The 13,748-nt window shown below is 30.0% G+C and overlaps 1 long non-coding RNA gene across 1 annotated transcript in view; it reads right to left on the reverse strand.

The window, feature by feature from the left end:
- The window catches only part of LOC147908900 (uncharacterized), a 32,532-nt gene extending 21,273 nt beyond the window's left edge, over window positions 1-11,259 (reverse strand). Inside the window, exon 1 of the long non-coding RNA XR_015545739.1 lies at window positions 11,170-11,259. This is a non-coding gene — a long non-coding RNA (uncharacterized LOC147908900). The remainder of the gene's footprint in view (window positions 1-11,169) is intronic.
- Between the last annotated feature and the right edge of the window lie 2,489 nt (window positions 11,260-13,748).

Below are 13,748 nucleotides of genomic sequence, written 5' to 3' on the forward strand. Positions count from 1 at the left end.
ATGTTTCACATACAAAATCTGTTATTTTTACCTTCTTTTCCTCAAGAAAATACACTTATAATTTTTATATAAAACTTTTTCCTATTTCTCTCTTAGTTTCGAAGATAACCGCCTGGGATGGTTAAATACTCCATCCTGTATATATACAGAGTGAGTCACCTAAGGCCGGCCACCCGTATAACACTCACAATTTTGAAGATAGGAAAAAATATTTCAAATGAAAATGGAACGGTTTCAAGAGAAAGGTGTTTTGTTCATGTTGTCTTTCTTTTAGGTGGAATATCAAAAAATCAATAGTTTACGAAATACTTTAATACTTTTATGCAGAATAAGAAAATTATTACGCAATTATTGCGTAAAAAAAAATCATACAATTCCGTTAAAAAAAATGGAAGTGACTTTCATATTTTTTTAACGGAATTGTATGATTTTTTGCCTCTAGAAGAAAGACAACATGATCAAAATACGTCCCCCTTGAAACTATGCAACTTTTGTTTGACACTTTTCCTTTCATTATTAAAAACGAGCGAGTGATTCAGGTGATCTGTTTTAAATATTTCATCCTGTACACACACACACACACACACACACACACACACACACACACACACACACTATATATATATATATATTATATATATACATACATATATATATTTGTATATATATATATTAATCCAATTTAAACATACTTTTGGGCCATAGGAAATATAGACGGTATGTATAATATACATACAATATATAATGTATAATATCAAGATTGGATAATGCTAAGTTAAAAAATTAAAATTTAAGTTAAAAAGTAAATTAATTTTAACTTTATTTAGTTATATTTTATACTCTTAATTTTTTAATTTTATATAGTTATATTTTATCGATAACTATTAACTTTTAATTTGAGTTTTTAAAAATTAACATCAGAGTAATTGGCGTTATAGGGATCCTATACTCGCATTATATGCTTATACATTCGTATCCGTCGGAGATGTGTATGTATTTTTCTAATTTTAAATCATTTCAAATATTTTATTTACGTTTAAACAAAAAATAAAAGGGTTTGAAAGCGATTCGTCATCGTGACCTAAATCACAATTTTCTCGAAAAATACGCAGAAGTGCAATTTACTTTTGAGCTTTACAGGGATTATTCGCTCTAAGTTCGAAAGTGATATTTGTAATTAAGATGAGACCTCTTTACAATTTTACATCATTAATTCTTAATGGTATCGTACCATATAGATTCATCACGTTTGGAAACTTGTAGAAAAATTATGGAAAAGATACGACACATATATGTAATATAAATTATCTGCTTCCTATATCGCAATACATATGTATTTTAGATGGAAAAATTAATTTGCTTATTTAAAGAACTCATCATTTAATGTAAATTTGCATTTAATTGCCAAAGAAAAAGAATTAATAAATGTTGTACAAAATTATTACTGTGTACTGGAAGACAAGAGATATTATGAAAGATGTTGCGAAATGATAAATAGGAACGACATCAAGAGTTCTGGTAATTGCTATCACACGTGTGCAGAACGAAAGTTGATACTGATATTTAAATTCACATTTAGATATTGATTCTTATACTTATAAATGAATGAAACGCGACATTTGTGTAATATAAAGCTCTTTCTCGAATGCATGTAGCGTCACGCGGAATTTGAGTTCGCTGAGATTACATTAATTTCAATTCTTAATGTAGGGTGCGTTTTGTTTTGATTTACAATGGCTATGTTCCGAAATTCACTGCTAGTACTGAAAATCTGTAGTTTACGTTTCGTGCACTATAGTTTTTCAATACTGACAGTTAATTTTAGAACACAGCCACAGTGAGTGTGAAACACAGTGAACACTATAAAATTCTCAAAGTGAGAATGATGCGCAGAGATTTGAGAGAGATATTGTATTAAAAGCAAAACACATTCTGTAAATCTCTCTAATAGAAAACATATGTTTTTGTCACATATAGTTTTGTCACAAATCCTTAGGAATTTTGTTGAAATTTTCACGCATACTGATAAGCTATCTAGTTTCTTCCTTTCCGATTTTAATGAAACTTGATGAATTTGTAGAAGAGGTAAAAATATTTGATAAATACAAGTAAGAATTTAAAGCACATAATGATCGAAGCTAGATCTTTAATGCTTAAATAATTCAATGTGAATCATATATATACTATATATTTTATATATATATATACTATATATGTAGATGCATATATGTCACATTTATAATAATTCGAAGCGCGCCGAATTGGTTTTCCGGACTTATAAATGCAATTAAACTGTAATAATATCAAATTAAATTAAATCGATATCCAATTTTTTATAATTTGATGCTCAATTAGGCATCATATTAGAAAGATGTTAATGTGCTAAAAATCTGTAAACAAATTTATTGCAAAAAATATTACCTCGGCTGAGAGTCAAATCTTTTGAGCTTCAGTAGTCTAAAGACTTAGGACGTTCGTACAAGAAAACCGAGTTCGACTCCCGGCCGAGAGAATATTTTTCGCAATAAATTTATTTATAGTTTTTCAGCATATTAACTTCTTTCTAATATAATTGAGCATTAAATTATTAAAAATTGCTTGTCAATTTAATTTAATTTGTGATATTATTACAGTAGTTTAATTATGCGTTTATAAATCCGGAAAACCAACCAAGCGCACAGTTCGAATAACTACAAATATGATATATGTATATGCACACTCACCGACTAATAGCGTTTTCTCTTAGGATACACTGAGTGCAGCCTCGCACCGCACCAGTTGCGTGTGAACGCTACACACTAAGAGTGGTGCACACATGGTGTACACTACACATTAAAACCCTCTTCCCGCTTGACTTTCATTTTTAAATTTTAAATGTTACACTGGCTCTACATCGTCTTCAAGACGATGAAATCACTTCGTGCATAAAATTTGCACTACACCGTAACCACGGAAACATGATACACCGAATGAGTTCGCTTACCATCAGCCGTGGAAACATTGAATGTTGTACTAATGGGCGATAGTGCAACCAAGAGAAAATGTTATAAAAGGCTATATCTATACTATATCTGTTGCAAACGTTTTATACTATAAAATGCTTGCAACAGATTTTTTTCTATAGCTACTACCTACTCACCAAGCGATTGGTTTTTACTGACAAATCTATAAGTAAAAACCAATTGCGTGGTGAGCAGACTGCATTTCAAAACCCATTAAAAAAAGTGTTACAACCTTTTAGTCGGTGAGTGTACATATATATAGTATATATATATATATATATATATATATATATATATGTACATATATATATATATATATATATCAAATAATAATAAATGATCTATGCGTATATATGAATACACAATAAGTAAGAATTTAAAAATTTAAAGCCTATAACGGTCAAAGCTGCAATTTTTAGGCCCGTATTCAGAACGCGCTTATAGCGATGTTAGCACGCTAACATGCTATAATTTACGTTACGCATATTATAGAATCTTAGAGATAAAAACGCGTTCTGAACACGGGCCTTAATGCTTAAATAATTAAATGTGAACTACATATATATATATATATATATATATATATATATATATATATTAGGTGTAGTAAAAAGAAATCCATTATTTTTCCAATATATGGCTTTAGTAATCTGTATCAGGCGTAGATGAGATACAGATTACTAAAGCCATTCTCGCACGGAATGCAAGAGATCCGGGTTCGACTCCCGGCCAAGGCAATATTTTTTCGCAATAAGTTTATTACAGTTTTTTAAGATTAATTTGGGGAATTTTTGGGGGGATTATTACATTTCAGATTAATTGCGTTAATGTCGACAACCATATCGACACGTAATTATTATTTCTGAAATTAATTCATTCGTTTGAGTAATATATATATTAGTTCAACATCTTAATACTTAGACCGTAGTGGCGCTTCGGATTGTAAATAATAAATGATCTATTGCGTATATGTGAATACACAACAAATAAAACATGAAACCAGTTTTCGGAAATCAGCTAAATTTTTTTTGGTTATAATCTGATCGAACGAAGTATAATATGAAGTAATACGATAGCTTAATTTCATAAATATAAAAAATACAAAATTTTGAAAGCTATTCTATTCGTTAGTTTAAAAATTAACCAGATGATCGCCTATATTAGGGTCCCTAGAAAAACAGAGTTTAGGCCAAAATAAAGCCGTCAAATAAAAGTGATAGGGATATGTTCTTAATGCATGCATTTTACACTTTCGTATTTAGAAGTCAGTTTCATGACGAGCGTGAACCGAGACGGACGTGTTTGTCCTATTTCGGCTTGGGTGTTGTATCATATTCAATTTTTGTTAAGCCTGCCGGGCTTTTTTATTTCACATTTCGTTTTTATTATTCTTCCACCTACATCGGCCCCTCGTTTGTGAAAATGTGTGTGGAACACATTTGATATCAGCCGTATCGTTGTTTGAATTTAAAATTTTATATTTTTATTAGACAGATTGTATTTCTTCATAACAATATTTCTTTATAATTATAATATTTCCTTATGATTATAATATGAAATACATTAATAAAGGATGATTTGTGTTATTTCATTGTCTATATGTATTTTAATAAGCGCACTATTTCCTTACATTGTGATTCGTGTCATAATGAGGATAAGCTAACCGAAGCCAATAGAAAACATGGACCGATAGCTACATTCTAGGAATTTTTCTAGGAATTCTAGTTTATATTATCTAGCCCAAAATCCCGCGCAAGAAGTGGGATCCCGGCGGATACTAAAGCTTTAGATTTATCAAAGTGTTTCTTTTATCTAAGCTGAAATGCAGACAACTTTCCTTTTGACTATTTCGACCGCCATTTAAATTTAGTTGCCTGTAGTCCAATAAGCGCTTAGTATGAAGATGACTTTTCATGCTAATGTTTAACGCTCATTTTTAGCGTTAAAATAGGTCGATATTTAGCGTTAAAATAGGATTGATATTGATATTCATCAATTTTTTCACCTGACCTATTTTAATGCTGAAAATAAGCGTCAAGCGCATAGACATATAAGATAGACCTAGCATTCATATACATTTCTACTTTCTATATGCTGGGTTTGGCAGAACAATGTGAGAGTCAAAATATCGAGGTAATCTATTCTTTTCTGGGTGCGCATCTTGACATTTAGATTATAATACCATCGACGAGATACTATTAAAGACCATCGGCGCTTATGGAAATTCGCATGCCTGTTAAAATTTAAATAATTAAGTCCCGATTGTACCAACGTTACTTTGATACTTTTAAGAGAAACTTAAAATTCTCTCTATCTCCTTTTAAAACCGAAAAGAGACAGGGATTAAAGAGAGTTTTAAATCTCGCTTAAAATTAAAGTAACGTTGGTGCAACCGGGCCTAAGAGTAAGAAACTAGTAATACGGTACTAATTTTATGATTTATTAGTTTTGTAGACATGTACTTACATATATTTAAAACTTAATAATACTCGATTTTTATTTAAAACTGTGAATGTTATCATCCGAGTTTGATTATCAATAGAGATGATAACTGCAGAGAAAAAATGTAATTTTTCGGCAAAGATATTATAGCATTAAAAGTATGCATACTTATTTATACAATATTTATGTAATAAAAACGAATTTAATAATATATTATCGAAATATTTATGTTAATAATTATAAACTTTATTAATTTTCAGTAACGTCATTGTTCTTCAATTATCTCCGGATCCTTCGGACTCCATTGATAGTCACGAAAATTTGCTCAGGTCCGATAGTCTTTAATGAGTACTTTCCATTTGATGACACAAGTCGACACAAGTCGACACAAGCATCGTTCTATTCTGGTTGACATTCAGAGAGTGACAAAAATAGAACACTTGTGTCGACTTGTATCATCAAATGGAAAGCACCCAATAGTATTTCGTTGTTGGTAATACTCAAGAATTCTACCTTCCTTACCGATTTTGATGAAATTAAAGCAGAAAATATTTATTCTATCCTCATTTACATGTTCTCATATCTCTGCCACGATGTGACAGATTTGCTAACCTGAATAATCGTTACGTATATCGTTAACGACATCTCAGTTTACGGAGCACAGCATCACTTTTTTTGCCACATTCATTCATTTCGTGCAAAAACGCATCGAATGAGCCTAAGGGTGAAATCACACAGTGCGGAATAGGACTGCGGAATAGAGAATGCGTCATTGAAACAACCACTGCTATTCCGCATTTGATGTTGCGGAATAGCGAGTGCGTCATTGTTCTTGTAATAAACCGTCGTATTTTGAGAGGTTAAAATAATGATGCCGATTGATATGATGCACTTGCATAATGTCGGGACGAATGAAGCAAAATGACAAAATCTGAGTGCATAAATATAGATACTAAGATCAAAAAAATAATGATACATTACGTGCGATTTCAGTATGCCCTTTTCCGCACTTTTCCATCACGCCAATTTTGTATGCCATGTTCACACGATGAGGAAAAATGATAGTAAATGCGTTAAAGTAGTTCAAAAAATTGTCACGAAATTGTAAATATTAATTGTAAAACATTAAATACTACAACAGTGATAATTGTGTTTACAATTTGAGAAAAATTATATTTTATTTTAATAAGCAAATTATTAACATGAAGTTAGTAGTTTTTAAATTATATTCATGTTGGATACATCCTTGTTGGACGCATCATGTGAACATAGCACACAAAACTGGCGTGATGGAAAAGTGAAGAATAGCGTTGGTTGCTTCAATGACGCATTCTGTATTCCGCAGTCCTATTCCGGATCGTGATTTCATCCTAATTTCGTTAAAATCAATGAAGAAGGTAGAATTCTTGATTATTATCATAAGTGTAATGTCAAGATACGCGCGCAAAGAAGGATAAGTTGCCTCGATATTTTGCCTCTCGCTAAGGTACTAGATATATAGGTATTTCTATTCGCTACTTTGGTTCTATTTGATTATAAGGGAAACCGAGGCTAATAGACTCATTTTTTAATTTCGAATTTTTTATAGACAAAATTAAGAGACTTATCGAAAAAATAAATTTTATACCAGTTATTACATACATTTGATTACCTAATAATATTTTAATAATAAAGGGAAACTGATAAAAAACTAATATAAAAAAATGCATTTCTCTAATGCATAATGAATTTCCATCTGATTCAACTAGTCCCGGGACTGGGATAATTCGACTAAGATTATTAAAATAAAGATTAATGTATTTTAAGCTACATCTTTGGCTAGATATTAATAAAACTTTTATAAAAATATATTTTAAACACAAACATTCATTTCGCAGGGCAAACAATATTTCTTTTTGCAAAATTTGTTCATTTCGTGCAAAAACACATCGAATAAGCCTAGTTTTCGAGATTGAACATGAGGGAACTAAACTTATAACATTTACTACTGAGGAAAATCTCTTTAAAGGAATAAAATTTTGAGTAAATACTATAAGAGTCGTCACTAAATGAGTCATACAGTTCCATGCTGTGGTTAGTCTACTATCCCCATTCGTTCATTTTTTTTAAAAACATTAACAATATACGATAATAAAGACACACAAACAAAAAAAATCTGTTGAATTTTATTAAATAAGAACTACACTTACTATCTAAGTAGAAATCAAATCATATACGATTTCAGACAATCATATATGATTGTAAAACAAAAACTTTAAGAATAAAAATATTTACTTAGGTGTACGATTTTTTAAAATTGTGGCAAAACTTTTATCATAGATGTGTTCACAACAAGATGTTACAGCAGACTTTAGTGGCAGTCGCTGCTGCGTGCTCAGTTTACGCGTGTCTCGCGTGTTTTGTTTTTAATGTAGCCTCGATTATTTTACTTACCCCTATATTCAACTAACCCGGTCTCCCCTATAGTACCCCAATTAGCAAAGAAATGTTTCTGAAATGATTTTAAAAAATTTTTTTTCATTGCAAAAACTGTTTAAAAAGTATTTTAAAAAACGTTTAATTAATGGGATAGATCCTTTTTTATTAAAAAGACGTTTTTGTTACATTTATTTTTTAACGTTTAAAAAACATTTATTTAACGTTTGAAGAAACATTTCTTTAGCGTTAAAAAAACGTTTTTTAATGTTAAAATTATTTGTTAAAATTATTTATTGAACAAAATTAGAAAAAATGATAATGTAGAATTATTCTTTTAATTTATTTTTTTTTATCAACAGTGTCTAAATCTTAAACAACTAATTTTATTAATTATTTCTAATTATATTTTAATCTTTTTCACTTATCGTGTGCGGCCGGATTTTGAATCTGGTATCTAAGGGTTATTCGTTATGCCACTTATAACTATCGATGGACATAGTTCTTATTATCCATATATGATACACTTAACGCAATTATATTGTGTTAACTTCTCTTCCGCGATTATTTTATTATTTCGACCCATTTTTTATTAATTTGAGTTTTAGAAAATAATAACATTTTTTACATATTTATAAACGTTAGATAAACGTTAAATAAACGTTTTTTTAAATAAATAAAAAATTTTAAATAAATAAATAACAAAAAACAAATATTTAATAAACATTATGTAAATGTTCAAAAAATGTTATTTTGAAAACGACTCATAAAATATAAAATTTATTACAAATGAATGTTTAAAAAAACGTTAAATAAATGTTTCTTTAAACCATTATTTCAAACAAATAAGTAATGTGAAATGAACATTTACTAAACGTTAAATAAACACGAAGTAAATTCATATTTCTTATCACCACATTTTAATAATGTAAAATAAACATTTTATAAACGTTAAACAAACGTTTAAAAAACATTTCTATCAATCTTTATTTAAAAGGAATAATTAATGAATAAACATTTGATAAACGTTGAATAAACATTTTAAAAATGTTTTTTCGAATCATTATTTCAAATAAAAATAAATTCAAAATAAATATTAAATAAACGTTAAATAAACGTTTAAACAATATTTTTTTAATCATTTATTTCAAATGAAAAATTATAATATAAATAAACATTTAATAAACGTTAAATAAACGTTAAAATAATGAATTTTGAAAATGAATCGTGAAAAATGTAAAATTAATGAGAAATAAACGTTTAAAAAACATTGTCTATTGATTGGGATGATTAGTGACAAAGGTAAATGATAATTAAAAAAAGCTCACCTCAAATTTTGACAAAAATATACTGAATCAATGCAATTTCGTGTAAAAATAAAGATTTGTTAAGAAAAAATATAGCTCTGTTCCGCGAACCGAGGTATTAATCTTTAAAGTCGATGACTATTCGAGTTAGGAAATCTGTCATAACAGTATGCTCTAAAAACATAAATTCTTTGTTAAAATTGTATTTAAAAAGTAGTGAATTTGTGTTTTTAAAGCAGTGAATCACTGTTGCGACAGATTTCCTAATCCAAATAGTCGTCGATTTTAAAGATCAATATCTCGGTACAGAGTAACATTTTTTTCTTGTCAAATCTTTATTTTTACGCAAAAACGATTCAGTGTATTTTTATCAAAATTTTCTTCTTAACTTTGTCACTAAGATTGCGTTCGCTTTCCCGCTCACAACGCTTGTGAGTATCAATTGTTCTTGTTTAATATTTACTAAACAACAAAGATGAAATAACAACAATGCTTAAAGCGTTATGAACGCCAAAGCCATAATCTAATCATACTATAACCTATTAATCAAGTGGAACTAAGATGACGAATAGGAATATCTACATATCACAGAGTAAAAGGAGACCGAACTCAAGTGGCGATCCCAAAAAAAGGGCTCGAAAGATGATGTCGGAAAAGCATTGTATGGAAGAACAAATTTAAGCGCTCCTGTCGGAGAAAACTGTCAACTTAGAGGATTTGATAAATATTTTTTCTCTCATTTTCCTGTAATTCTGTAAATTTGTGCATTTTCATGTGTAAAATATATTCTAAAAAGGAAAATTGTCAAGTCATTTTTATTCTTTTTAATTTCAAAGTTTTTTTGATGTCAGTAAGTTCAAAAACGATAATTTAATGAGTATGCATAAATATATGTATTTTTCAATAAATATTGATGCACTACTTTAATCGAATAAAATTAAATTTTATACAAATTGGAATTCCTGTATTAAAAATAAAACGTGCATACATGTGTATTCCGTACGTGATATTATGTATACTTCCAACTTTTCCCGTAACGGCACTAAAATCACATCGTCCCGATTTTCTATGGGTTTTCCAACATCGTGTTTCGAGTGTTGGAACCCATTTTCATCCTCGATTTTGATCTCCTTTTTACTCCGTGCTACATATCTAATGCCTTACTGTCACACTGTTCTGCCAAATCCATAGACATAGTATCTTTAGACATTTAGCATTCGAGGAGTGGGAGTAGTCCTCATTTAAAAAAGGACGCACTCATACTGGCTCAGATACATTCTCTCTCGTTTCCCACATGCACGAGATAGAATGCACCTGGACCGCATGAGTGCGTCCTTTTCTAAATAAGGCCTATCCCTACTCCTGAAATTTCTACCAATGCTCGGTCTAGAGATACTGGGTGCTTTCCAATTGAAATATCCCTAGACACTCTTGTGCACACGACGACACAAGTTGCGTTCCAATTGTCCGTTATCGTCGACACAACACTACATATCTGTACTCAGTTAAGTTGTGTAAGCTTGTGTTTTTAGTGACAATTACATGTTACTAACTGCGGCGGCTATAAATTGAAAATTGAGTGGCACTTTAATTTTTTTTTGTTTGATATAGGCAGAAAAAACTATATTTAATCTAACTCTATTCGAAACGGATCTCAACCGTGCACAGCATACATATTCTATTGCAATTGAATCATGCACAATGCCACATTTTGTGCATTCCTGTGTATATTTGTGTTAAGATGTGTTAAGCAATTGGAAAGGGGAGCGGTGCAATTGCGTACTGTAACAATTCCCTACTATCAATCACAGCAACTTCTATATAAGGAGTTTAGAGTTTTTTTTTAATGCTCTGTGATTGGCTTGTGCGCAATTGGATCGTGGGCAGTTACCATACACTCATTGGAAAATATCCATTATGTCTATGGCCAAACCCAAGTATATATAGCTAATGTTGGGTCTATCTCATATGTCTATCTCTATGGCTAGCATAGTAAAAAATACCTTTATTAGAGCATGATTAATAGGTCCAAAATGGAAGATCTGTGCACTACTTTGATACATCTAGAACTTTAGCGGATACTGCGTCGCAGCGCCGCGCCGGGAAGACTAAAACCCGATCTACATATGGTTCCTGCACACAGGACGCGGCAATTTGCTGCGCGGCGAAAGTTGGCACGATAGTCAATCAACATCTCGCTTACTCGGAAGTAATAGATATATAATTTCCGCCGCGCGACAAAAATTGAACTCAATCCAACTTCCGCCGCGCGGCAGCGTTATCGCGTTCTGTGTGCAGGAGCCAATAGAGATCCTCAGAGATTGTCAGAAGTTGGACACCGTTTAGATAACTTCTGATTGATCCACCATACTCCTCAGGATAGCCCAAGATAGAATGAAATAAATATACAAGATAGAAAGCATGGATATCTCATTTTATCTTACGCATTATAAGCATTTCTGTGTACGTTTGAGTTAAGATGTGAATAGTCTATCTCGTTCTATTCTAAATAGTCCTGAAAAATATGGCGGATCAAATTTCTAAGGTCGTTGCAGAAATCAGAATTATTGCGATGCTTTATTATAAACTGTTCCTCTGCATATATATACAGGGTGGGCCATCTATTGGTACGTTTTTAAAAATGCGATCAAATGAGCATACATTGATATTTTTTATTAATTTTTTTTTTGTTGTGAAGCTAAAAGTATCCGCGTCAAGAATGAAAAACGATTTCGTTCATGTGGCTCCCTCTACTGGCCTTACAGTATGCCATTCGGTCACCCCAATTATTAATGACATTTTGGACTACCTCGGCGCCAATTTCACTCAAAACAGTCGTAATATAATGTCATCCACTAACATCCCTTTCTCACGAACTTTCCTCACCAATTTGCGTATAGCTCCTTCGGTGGGTGCTCTATCACGACCCATATTTCTTTTCAAAATTCGTACAGTTTCGGCGACACAGCACTGACTTTGAAAATAAGTTTTTAAAATTTCAAAACGCTCTTCAAGAGAAAACATGTTGTTTCGTGCCGCGGACGGTATGACTAATAAACTGTCAAAATTTCGGGTCTGTAGCTCGTTCGGTGTTGCCATACGACGAAATTCAAAAACGTACCAATAGATGGCCCACCCTGTATATATATATATATATATATATATATATATATATATATATATATATATTAGGTGTTGGAATTAATTCGTAGCGTTTTACAAGTGATTGGAAGTACTTTCATTAATGTATTTTTTAATGCTCATGTGAAATAAATAACATTATAGTAATAACATTATAGTATTTCATTAAAAAACGCTACGAATTAATTCCAACACCTAATACTATATACGTTAAATACAAGATTATCGAAATTGAATTTCTATACGTATAAAAAGAAATTTATTATTAATAAATAATTGTTTGATAAGTATTCATTAAGGATGTATTTCATGTACAGTCCTTGCAAAGAAAATTAAATTTGGAAGTATGTTTAATATTTATACTTCAAATAAACTATACATATGAAAGTTGTGTAAATAAGATTATATTTTTATTTAATAACACATTTTTGTAGTTTTTTATTTATTCTATTTGTTATTATTTTTATTGTTAAAAATAAAAATTTTTTTAAATGATAAAAAAATTTACATTTTTTTTTATAACAATTTTAAATATTTAATGTAATTTATTTAAGTTTCATTGCAATTCACTTATTATAAAGATATAGGACAAATAAATATTTTGTTTATTTCCTGGACAACTAGTTCATGTATCGCGATGTAACTCTACATAAATGATCCTGAATGATTAGGGGAAATCGGGGCACCATGAGTCATTGATTGTTTAATATAATCTAGAAAGTTTAAATTAATACTGTATTACTACAATACGACTGTTACTTCGTTGTTCATACTTTTTATCTAGGTAGTAGTGTGGTTAAAATTGTATCGAAAAGCATCGATCATTAATGATTTTGGTATAAAAGTAATTGGTGGTATAAAAGTAACTTTTATAACTTTTATAACTTTTTAACATAAAAATATTTTAATATTATTTTTGTAGTAGAAGATACATGTATGAAGATATGGTGCAAGTTTCTGCGCATCTTTTCTCAACTTACTACTCTACTTACGTTACAAGTAATAATCTAACATTTAGTTTTTATAGTTTTCTATTAAATGTATAATTAAATGTATAGTTGAGGTACCAAGGATCACGTACATTAAATATTCATGATGAAATGGGATAATACAGAAAATATATGTATAATACTATAAGGGCAGTTTATACTTCTAAGCAATTAATTTTATTTTATCGTAATAAATTTTTTATCTTATATTAATGGTTATTTCTCATTTGTTTTCTTATAACTTTCTATTTTATTATTTAATAATTATTAATTATAATTATATTTTATTGTATTAGTGACTATGCTAAGAATGTGTAAGAAAATACTTTTAATTAAATGAAAATACTTTTCAACCTTTATCATTATTTCTTGCATAATCCTATTATTTTGTATGTGACTCATAGTACCCCGGGTATGAGGCATCATGGGTTTCTTAAAAAATATATTTTATT

Source organism: Acromyrmex echinatior, chromosome 7, assembly GCF_024713525.1.
Source record: "Acromyrmex echinatior isolate Ae372 chromosome 7, ASM2471352v2, whole genome shotgun sequence".
NCBI lineage: Eukaryota > Metazoa > Arthropoda > Insecta > Hymenoptera > Formicidae > Acromyrmex > Acromyrmex echinatior.